The 10,960-nt window shown below is 43.2% G+C and overlaps 1 pseudogene; it reads right to left on the bottom strand.

Moving 5' to 3' along the window:
- Nucleotides 1-9,464: 9,464 nt before the first annotated feature.
- Nucleotides 9,465-10,960, bottom strand: LOC147457081 (uncharacterized; annotated as a pseudogene).

The following is a 10,960-nucleotide window of genomic DNA, read 5'->3' as shown; positions in this document are numbered from 1 at the left end:
CTATTTTAGAGGATACAACCTTGCAAGTAATCGACTTGTGGCCAAGCTATACAACTTAGTAAAGAAAGATAATTTTTATGGTGGGTGGTAAAGTGACGGTGAGCATTTGGGCAATAAAGCTAGCATCAAAGGGAATATATTTGTTGGGACAATAGAGGACTAAACGGGTGAGGTAAAGTATATAACTACCAAAGAGGATTGATTCTTGCTGGGTGATCAAATGGAGACATAAGAGAAAGATTAAATGAACTTTTGGGTGTGTTGAGTTCAAGACTCCATGCCTCAAAGAAGATCATATTCTTCGAAAAGTTAGGGAACTCAAGGTACTAGGGTTTTATAGACCTATCAACAGAAGAAGTTAATAGCCCTCCTCTATGTCTCTGTAGATCATTCAAGATATTCTATCTACAACGTTCCAAAGTCCTCTTGGATATAAGGGACTGATGTGTGGAACATTGATAGCAAAGATTAGGGCAACAATAAGACACCGTGACAATTTTCCTCATGACTAGACCAAGGTGCTAGTGTGCCAATGGTTGTTGTTGGACACTGTAGAGATTTAAAACCATTACCACTAGCTTCCACCTCGATTGCATTATCCAACCAAGCCTAGATAGTAAGAACAACTAAAGTCAACCTTGATAAAGCAGTGGAAACGAGTTCCTAGGATTAAGGTACAAGATTATACTAGATATAGCTAAAGCACTCTCATGTATCACTTTTGGTGCTATAATTGGTGTTGCATGTGTTTTGGAAATGTGCCATAATTAGTGGCTCTTCTAGACATTATTGTGTGCATGTATGATTTCTAAGAGCTTATTAGATTAAAAATATGTTTAAGGCATGTTATTATGTGATTACATCCTTGTCATGAGAGAGGGGTTACAAGCTATAGGGACATATGAAATAACAAAGAACCTTTGTGTTGCATGTGTTCTAGAAATGTGGCATAGTTCGTGGCTCTTCTCAACAAAGGACTAGTCTGAGAATATTTTTCATTTTACAAAAAGTTTTTAGCGGCTGCAAGGAAAAAGTGAGTCAAGAGCTCATTGATCGTCCACGCGCACGCAGATGGTCAGTGAGCTCTTGAATTTTTAGTACAAACAAAAAGATTAGGAATTTGTAAACAATCCCGTACACATAAATGATCAACAAACTCTTGAATTTTGTGATCAAACAAGGAGATTGGGAGCTTGGTAATAGTTAATAGTGATGCGCATGCAAATGATCAAGAACTCTTGAATGTTGAGTTCGAGCAAAGGATTAGGAGCTTGCTAATTGTCCTTGCACATGTGGATCATCAACTAACTCTAAATTTTTAGTTCAAAGAAAGGGATTAGGAGCTCGTTGACCGTCCACGTGCGCGCAGACGGATTGCAAGCTCGTGACCTCAATTTTCAAAGTTGTGTGCATGATAAACTTCATAAAGTCCTTGTTTTTTTGCCTTATAATTGTGACAAAACTAGCTTAAATGGTGAGTCTTTTCATTACAAAATAAACCGCAATGAGAGCTCTTTACCGTCGGCGGTGCAGATGGTCAGCGTGCTTCTAATTTGATTTTCAAAGTGTGTGCATGATAATCTTCATAAAGTCTTTAATTCTTTGGCTTATAATTGTGACTTAAAATGATGCTTTTCATTACAAACAAAAAACACAATGGGAGCTTGGTAGCTTACAAATTGGCACTTTGCTGGTTAGTGAGCAGGAGCAGAGGTAAGAGCGCTAATACACTATCATCACGTCGCAGGAGCAGGCCAATTTTTACCACACTATCATCAACTTTGCATTGAAATCGACGAGAGAGAGAGAGAGAGAGAGAGAGAGAGAGAGAGGGCATATCAGCGTATTGCATAGTGCCACATGCCCTCAAAATGCAAGCATCAATGAGTCGTCTGGAGAGATGTCGTCGCTTCTCATCCATTGAAAGCAGCCGAGAGCTTCTTATATATAGGCCTTGCCCCTGTTGGGCACATCGTACAATCAGTGCGTTTCAAGAGACGACGTTCTGGACACGAAGTACTTATTGAGGTCTGGCCGCAACTGCACCACAGTGGACATGCATATCGATTAATGTGTTAAGCTCTGGAAAATGCACGGCAGTTGACATACATTTTGAGTACTAATGTGTTGCCGAAGTATGTCTCTCTCTCTCTCCCCCCCCCCCCCCCCCCCCCCCCCCCCCAAACAACACAACACACACACACACACACACGGTTTTGTAAGACGTTTTCTATGCCAGCACCGCCTTATTCTCGATGGCTCTATGCTACAGCTCTCCATCGCAGAGCGCAGTTGCATACGAGATTTCTTGGGGGTCAACACCATAACTAAATAGCAATCTACCGATGAAGGCCACTGCAGGCAGGAGCAGGAACAGCAACTTGGCCCTCATGCAGTGATGAGAGCAGGGATATGATCGGAGGCAGGCAACAGGGGGAAGCTAAAGGATGGGATGCCGTGGGGAGATGAAGAGTCCGTGCAAGATGTAGAGGAGATGGGGATAAAAAGAAAGGGTGGCATGATGATGGGGATGAAAAGAAAGGGTGGCAAACAGAAGATTTTTCACGTTGTTGCTTTCTTCTATAAATATTGGTACTAATCTTGGCTGTTGTCCAATGGCTGTTGTCCACCCACTTGCCCGTAAACTTGAGGTTTACTGCTACCTGCTTTTGCTTATATTCTCAACTCACCATGCCCATTTAACCCTCATAAACAACGTCAAGAAAGTCCATAGAAAAGTGTCATCAATAGCAAAAAAGGGGTATGATGCATGCATTTATTTCATTGTAAAATCGGGGAGTGTCTGGAGGGATACGAGAGTCTCTTGCGTATCAATTGGATAATACCAAGGGAATGGCACTGTGTTTGGTCGTAGAGTAGGATAGAGAGATCTGAAGATGGCACTTGTTCTTTCTGTGTTTTTCAGTGGACTGATCACAGAGGATGCTTCTTCTTCTTCTTCTCTCTCTCTCTCTCTCTCTCTCTCTCTCTCTCTCTCCCCCCGTATTGGTGACCGCAGGCAGGGTTCTGCATTCATCTTGTACGCAAGAGGAAGATAGGGGAAGTGGCGATGATATATTTCGAGCACTGTTGCCTATGTGGCAGCAACCATTGCCATTGAAAAGTCCAAGTTTTTTGAAATCAAGGGCTTTCACTAGTGCCACATAGACACTAGCGCTTGAAATTTAGTCGCGCGCTGAGGGAACCAAATCCACCTAATTGCTTGTCAATGGTCCTGCTAGTAGCGGATAAAGATAGTGCAGAGCATGGGCATGGAGGAGGTTCCAGACTTGTCAATAGCTATGGCCTCCTTCCAAACATAGTTTTCTATCACCTCATTCGTACGTTTGTATGCTTGTTCTGGTTATCTGTTCAAAGTGGACATTGTGTTTGCTCAAATCCCTTCACCCTCCATATACATGTGGTATGGCATCATCCTCACACATGTTTTCATTGAGCATTGAGAGATGACAATGGACTTAGATGTGCAGATGGGGACCTGAGCAAAGGATTCTTCAACTTCTCCACACGAATACATGTAGCAAGGATGTGGTTGAAGGTAGGGGTCGTCATCAAATTGAAGCGCATAGCAAGTGCATGGAGGAGGGGCATTGCACACAAATTCTGTGGAGAGAGAGAGAGAGAGAGAGAGAGAGAGAGAGAGAGAGAGTTACTTGATGAGCTCTACTGAATCCCTCACACGCATGCTTTGCAGAATGTCCTGCTCCTGTGAATCGTTACATCGTCATGATGGTTGCCATCATAGCCACTATTGCTTAATTACATTTGAATGTTTGTGATTTTATCAAGGAGCAGTCACATGACGCTTTCTCCAGAAGCATCTCTTCATTAAAATAGTTAGATGAATCCTACTTATTATGCTACATTTGCATTGACATGCAAGTGGCAAGTCCCTCTCTATCTATGTATGGCCACAAGGACTATTGTCCCCTTCATATCTCTCTTTCGGTTGTGTGAGGGAATAGGAGGTAGGGAGTGGGGGTTCAAGGATTCCTTGGCACAAAACGAGAGGTAGCATCATTGGTGGTGTGAAGCCTTGGTAGCTTTAGAAGCTTTATCTTTCCATGGAGGAGTCTTTAAGAACTCTTTTTTAAAAGATTTCTACTAGTAGTTCTCTACGATAGAATGAATGGTTGATCTAGTGATGTATACCTCTTTTGTTTCGATGACATGAGGCTCTAGATATCATATATCACGTCAAATTTCGTTCATAATTTTTTAAAGAACATGCATTGCAATAAGCTGAATTACCAACTCTTAAAAAATAAATTACTAATGTAACACCTAGTTCAAAGCCCATGTGCTTATACACTTTGGGTCATTGACATATACTCGTCATCGGGGCTAGCTCCCAACCAATTCAGTTGTGATCTTTTGACCTTTGTGTGATGTCAATGCGTAGGCAGTGATCACATGATGCATAGTCATTGGTTACTTTTTGGGATAATTGGGCCTCATGCATGATCACACATTGTGAGACCAACGGGTAGACCGACATGCGAATAACCTCCCAACCATCCTATATATAGGCCCCTGGCCCTCTTCTATATATAGACCCCTTTACTGCATGTGTGTCCGGAACATTGCCTGGGCCGTGCCCGTCTAGTCCTACCCTTGGCATGACATTACTCCCCCCTTGGAGAAGCGCTTTCGTCCTCGAAAACACAAGTGGTGGTATCTTCATAAGAACACTAATGTTTTCCACCGTGGAATCCCTCATGGATCCAACGGTTTGTTGAATCGGAACCCGGTTCATTGGGAGGTTCAATGAAATCAAGAGTAACATCTTGATTTTTCACATTGTTGTCCCTGTGCAACCGTCTTGGTTAACCGACCCATAATCAAAAGAGAGTGAAGGCTCCATTTAGAACTCACTTGAGAATGCTAAACGAGTTATCACAACTAAGAGGTGTCTAAATGCATACCCAGGTTTCAGACTTTCTGAAGGTACTGGAATGTGCAATATAACCTCGGCTCATCTTTCCATGAAAGTACTATGCTGACATACTCATCAGCAGCAACCAAGTCCTTGTTAAAAAATTTGTTGCATATATTATTGGCGGAAGGTCAATGATTCCTTGCAAACCTGTATCAAGCATGGCTTGGATACACAACGACCTCGACAACACGCTTGTCGGAGGAGGTTAATTGGCGTAATGTCTGGCCAAGGGCCAGACAAGACTACTCAGACCTCGTGAAGATCTGCACGGCTTGTACCTCGACTTGATGAAAGGTACAAAATTGTTCGGCATGGCCGACTCTTTGCGGGACGGACAACACTCTTTTTTCGATGACTAGGACAGCCGATAGCGGCTCACATGATCGGCATGGCCGACTCACTGTCATCGTTTCTTGAAATCGACGGTAGGATTCGTCGACAGGAGTACTTTATGAGATCTACAAGTAGACAAGGTCTATTGGTTGTGAATGATCAACAAGGTCGACTTTCTTTGGTATGACGATTTGTTGCACTTTTCTTGTTTGATTCATTCTCAGTGTGCAGCTGTTAATTGTATGCTCGAGCACGGCTCACTTGGTCTTCAACATGTTGTTCTGATCATTGAGCAAGGCTCATTAAGTGCATACACCATTGTGGTGTTGAGTACACCACTCCAGAGTTAACCCTTGCGACTTTTTATAATGCATGGCATGTATCTACTTACAAGGGCAATGTCCGAAGCAAGGCTTCTCTTTATGCATCTTGCATAGTGACTCACCACGTTTGGCATATGCTATGAGCATACAAACTTGGGAAGGCTTTGGCAAACGGTTTACATATTATTTCATTCCATATACGACGGATGTATAGGATACAAGAGGGAGTATATCCATATGCGAAAACTCTTTCTCGCATGGTCGGTTTGGCTATGAGCCACCTTTACGCGAGCAACAACTACCAGGTTAGCCAAGTTTAAGTTTTTCTTGTTTTTTCCATGTTTACACTTTGCTTGACAATTACTATCATTGTGTAAATCAAAGTGCTTTGGCAATTTTACATGAAGCAAGGCTTCTCCCTTGTGCCAAGGAACTGCCCAATGACTTGTTATCAAGGGCCGTGGCACACAAGTTTGACAAAACTGGCAAAATAAGGAATATCACCTCACAGAATTCCTCCTAGTTTCGATTGTGCAAGGCACTTATGGTTGTGGCTCTCATGTTTGAGGCCATCACTTTTGCCAAGGGCTTAAAATTATGTATGCACGGCGTGCTAGCTAGGTGGATTCAATTCTACCGCCACAGGAAACACGCTTCCGCTCTCACACCAGACACTTTGTCAAGTACAAGATACGTTCTGGATTGTTTTTGGGTTGCTGTCAACATACAACAACACTTATTTCACAGGCAAAGTGCCAATGCTAAGTCATTTTCATACAATCACGACCCCTGTAAGTAAGGTAGGTCAAGATGTGGTTGTGTTTTTCTGTTACCTCCCTCAATGAGCGAGTCATATTGGACAATTGTGGAATGCTTATACGATAAGGTGCAAGTCAGGCATAAGATGCGTATTGGGCACACACTCTAAAAACTTAAGGAAAGTTCCTTAGCCCGGCATGCTCTTCTTGCTCTCTTTCTCTCTCTCTTTAAGGGAAAAATGAAAAATCTTATGAGAAGCTTTTGATATGTGTTTTGCTCGTGAGTCAGCTTGAGCCAAGGTGCTCTAACTCTCAGCTAACACATGGCTAAGATGCTACTCAAATTCGTCTTCATCGGTTCGTCCGCTGAACACTAATTTTCACAAGGGCTATGAGCCACACCGGCTAAGAGTCATTGTCAGGCCATCGACGTTAATGGACAAGCAAGAGTCTTGTCATTACGGATGTTTAGGGTGTCATTCTTGCACTACATGTTTTCTGTGCGACACTCAAGTTGATTTTTGATCATCTTCAACTCACAGCCACAGCCGCTGATCTCTACAAAGGAGTATAGATGAAGCAATCAGTTCCGACAGCATGGCTGTCCATAAGAGCTAAGCAGTTCACTTGTGTGGATTCCCTGCTCTCTCTATAGCACTACAGAGTGTCTATGGACATATTGTTTGGGGTACGACCCGGCAGGTGACTACTAAATCACCCCATAGGCATTGAGGATCACAGTTTGATCTCTCCCAGTTATACTTTCAAGGAAAGAATTCCGCAATCTACCACACGGTAGCGGACGAATTCAACTTTTTGAGTTGATTCCAATCATTATGTACATGGTTAACTATGTTAGTTACCGTTACTTACTAGTTAAGTAGTTTCTACACAGGGTCTTACCAAGGGGTTTGACTACGTAGATGTTAACCAAAGGGGTGGGATTGCACAGGCAACACCCACGGTTTCTAGTGCAAGTCGTATAACTACGCTTGAATGTTTCAAAGCCATGCAAAGGGCATGTTGGAACAGAGTATTTTGGACCGTAGTGTCCACTATAGATTACGCTGTTACGAACCTAGTGTAGGGTTCGATTTGGCACATGTTGTCACATGGGATACAACATGGTCTAGGAACTCAAGGAGTTCAATTTAGCCAATGTGGAGCATGATAATGAGGGTCCCTCTCACTCTTGTCACAGAGTGTTTGTAGTTACCTCCACACACAAGTACCAGTTCGTACTTGATGGATGTCTCTTTTCTTGATATCCTTGTTTGAGACATCTTCCTCATGTGGAGAATATGAGTCTCTGGGACTGACACTGGCGCCAACTATCTACCAATGTGTCGCGACGAAGTCCCTAGGTGCTGGTCGCATCCATGGATTCGACCATTTTGAGCACAAGTATCAGGAGCAATTTCAGTGGCTAGAAATTGTCGAGTACTAAGTACAAACTTGTTACGATTATAAGTGCTGTGAAACCACCTTACCGGAGGGTTGTTTCTACATATAGCTAAGTATGCTATGTACATGAGAATGTCTTCTGGTTGGTACCTAGGTGTGACCGGGTTGTCACATTCTGTTATGGTCCAAAGTCTCGTCATGGAATTGCGGTTCGGATATGTTTGTGTTAAATGCATGCACACTAGGTGTTATGGGCCCTAGTGTTTAACACAAATTTATTCGGAGCGGCATGCAACTTCATGGACATTATTGTTTCTGCAATTTTCTGCACTGCCAGTTCAATCTCTCTTGTAGATTTAGTATGAGTTTACACCCTGCCATACAAGGTGATGGCTGCGTATGGGTGTTTGTGATTGGCTGCTTGAAACTCCAATCTGCTTTCAACCTAGTGGGTTGTCTCCATTCCATATCGAGTATATGGTTGGATACTCAATGATTGAGTCATAGTTGTCGTCAATCGTGGGTGACTGTCTGTATGTGGTAGGGAGAAAGCACCTCACTCTTACTACTACTATTCATCCCGCGTAGGATGGGCAATTTACAAGCATTCTATTTAGTACTAAAGGATATGCAAAGTGCATACGTTAGTAAACCACGCTAAAGGATATGCTAAGTGCATACGTTAGCAAGAAGTGAAACAACTGGATTGGTTACCTTTCTGGTTTGGAGTTTGCTTCATATGATGAAAGGCATGTTACAGCTAGTTTTAGTCTCTGCCTGTTATTCTCAAGTTATCAACCTTAATCATCAGTTTGGATGAGGTTGACTATTGACCGGAGAAGACGCTTCGTAAGCGATGAACAAAGTCAAGGCATGTTGGATGTCTGTCTTGAAATCAATCATGGGTCGTGGGACAGTCAAAGTTGGCAAAATAAAACCTTCGCAGAGTCCCGCCTTGCTGGGTTATTACGCCTATGAAAATCCATGCTTGGATGCAAAGGTGATAATAACATCGTTGGCACAAGCCGTGCTTGTGCCGGAATGCAACATATTTGCGAAGAAAGTAACAACAAAATTGAAATATATTGCGTACCTCAGGATTCACTGGATGTGACTTGCCTTGCCGGCCGCATGGCCAACAATAGATTCAAGTGATGAGCGGCCTTGCCGTGCCTTATACCCATTGACCGAGAGTCATCGGATGCCATGCAAAAGCGATCGGAGTCCCCTAATAATGCCTTGCATTAAATGGGCAATCCATGGCGCAGTGGGAAACCATGCCTCCATATAAGCATGGCTTACACTCTGCATGTACCATTGCAAGTCCGTCCGACAACTTGTAAATTTGCTGCACACGGACTATGCAAAAAATTCTGGTCGATCTTCCCCTGTAGTCGCCGAGATTGTACCTTGAATCTCATTGCCGTCTGGAGCCATGGCAGCCATGGATCTCGATGATCGCGGGGCCATGCCCTTAGGAGGGGAGGGTGCCCAAATTAGGGCGCCCAAAGTAAGCAAAAAAATAAAAAAATGTGAACTTACTAGCTATGGCGACGACGGGCAGAGCCGCGAGGGAGGCGAAGACAAGGCAGTCCGCCTGTGATGGTCACATGCTCCTCGCGTAGTGTTGATTTGTGCCTGGCTTCCCTGGGCGACCTCAGCGATGCCCACAACATGCAAAGATGTTTACATTTTGCTACCTATAGCAGGCACCAGGTCATCAACCTCTTCATTGTCTGAACATTCTATAGCCACTTCCCACTCCACCTCATCGTCGCTACATCTCTGTTCCGCCACAGTTTCATGAGTTTGAAGAACTACAAAGTATACTTCGGTCGCACATGTGGCTATCTTCGTGGGTGCATGAAGGAGGCGCATGTTACAAAAGACGTACACAAGGTCTATGACACGAGCATGATTTAAGTGATTTCTTCGCTTTGAGTGCACAAAGTCATAAGAAGACCAATTGCGCTCACAGCTACCACTGGATGCCGCGATGGAAAGCACCCTGGTTGCCACGTGTTGTAACTCAACTACGTCTCCTTCATATTCTTTCCACCATACTAGGCCTGAAATCATTTTTACGGTATTAAGAACCCAAGGATCTCCGAAAGTTCCTTCCCTATTGACATAATCCACCCTCTGCTGGAATGCATCCATGCCATCGTCACATGGAAACAACTGCGAGTAGACGTTTCTAAAGTCTCTCATCACCTCTTTGTTGGAAGCTTTTCCGTTCATCTGAAACTTTGGATCCAAGACAAATGCAACACCATGCAATGGTGTGTGCATTTGAGCCCATCGTTTTTTCACAAGATGCACGATCTGTGATCTCTCCCTTTCACTGTGGTGGTTGTATTCTTTGGTTTGACGCAGGTATACATGATCCAATAAACCTTACCAATGACAAACTTATCTGTGTCAATAACCCTTAGTAGTTCCACATAGGGCTTACTAACCCCAACAAGTTTGTCAATGTTCTACCAAAAGAGAGGAGATTGCACCAAGGATATACATTTTTGAGCTGCTTCACGGTGGCTTGGATACTTGCTGAGCCAAGCCTCCCAACGACAATATGCAACAGTTTCTGTAAGAGCCGCTCACACTTCAATGAGATTATTCGAAACATAGTATGATGTAGCGAATCGTGTGGCACAAAAAATTTGAAGTGCTTTTTTCGGAGACTTGGAGCAAAATAAAGCATATGTAAACTAATGTTCCCGTATAAACTTGACTATGTGATTGGCATCAGTAAGAACCTGTTTTATGAATGATAATCTTCCCATATCCTTTAGGAGTAAATTTAGGATGTGTGTTGCACATCCAAGCCATGTAATTTTTGAGTACTTTTCCATAATGGCTAAACCCGCTTCTTTGTAGTTGGAAGCATTATCTGTAACAATAGTTGTCACATTCTTCGGTCCACCCAGTCAAGTGTTAGCTCGCTCATATACTTTTGTCAAGTAGAGAGATGTCTTCTCTTTCAATGAGGTATCAATGGCCTCCAAATACATTGCACCTTTGGGACAAATTACCATGACATTAATCAATGGTTTTTTCTGACAACTGGTGCATCCGTTGAGCGCTATGGTACAACCAAACGCTAGAACAAAGTCAAGCAACATTCGCTTGAGAATCACTTCTGTACTGCTTTTGACTTTGTCCACATACTCTGTTCGCAT

Source organism: Adiantum capillus-veneris, chromosome 5, assembly GCF_014529385.1.
Source record: "Adiantum capillus-veneris isolate H3 chromosome 5, ASM1452938v2, whole genome shotgun sequence".
NCBI lineage: Eukaryota > Viridiplantae > Streptophyta > Polypodiopsida > Polypodiales > Pteridaceae > Adiantum > Adiantum capillus-veneris.
This window is presented reverse-complemented; position numbering and strand designations above follow the sequence as displayed.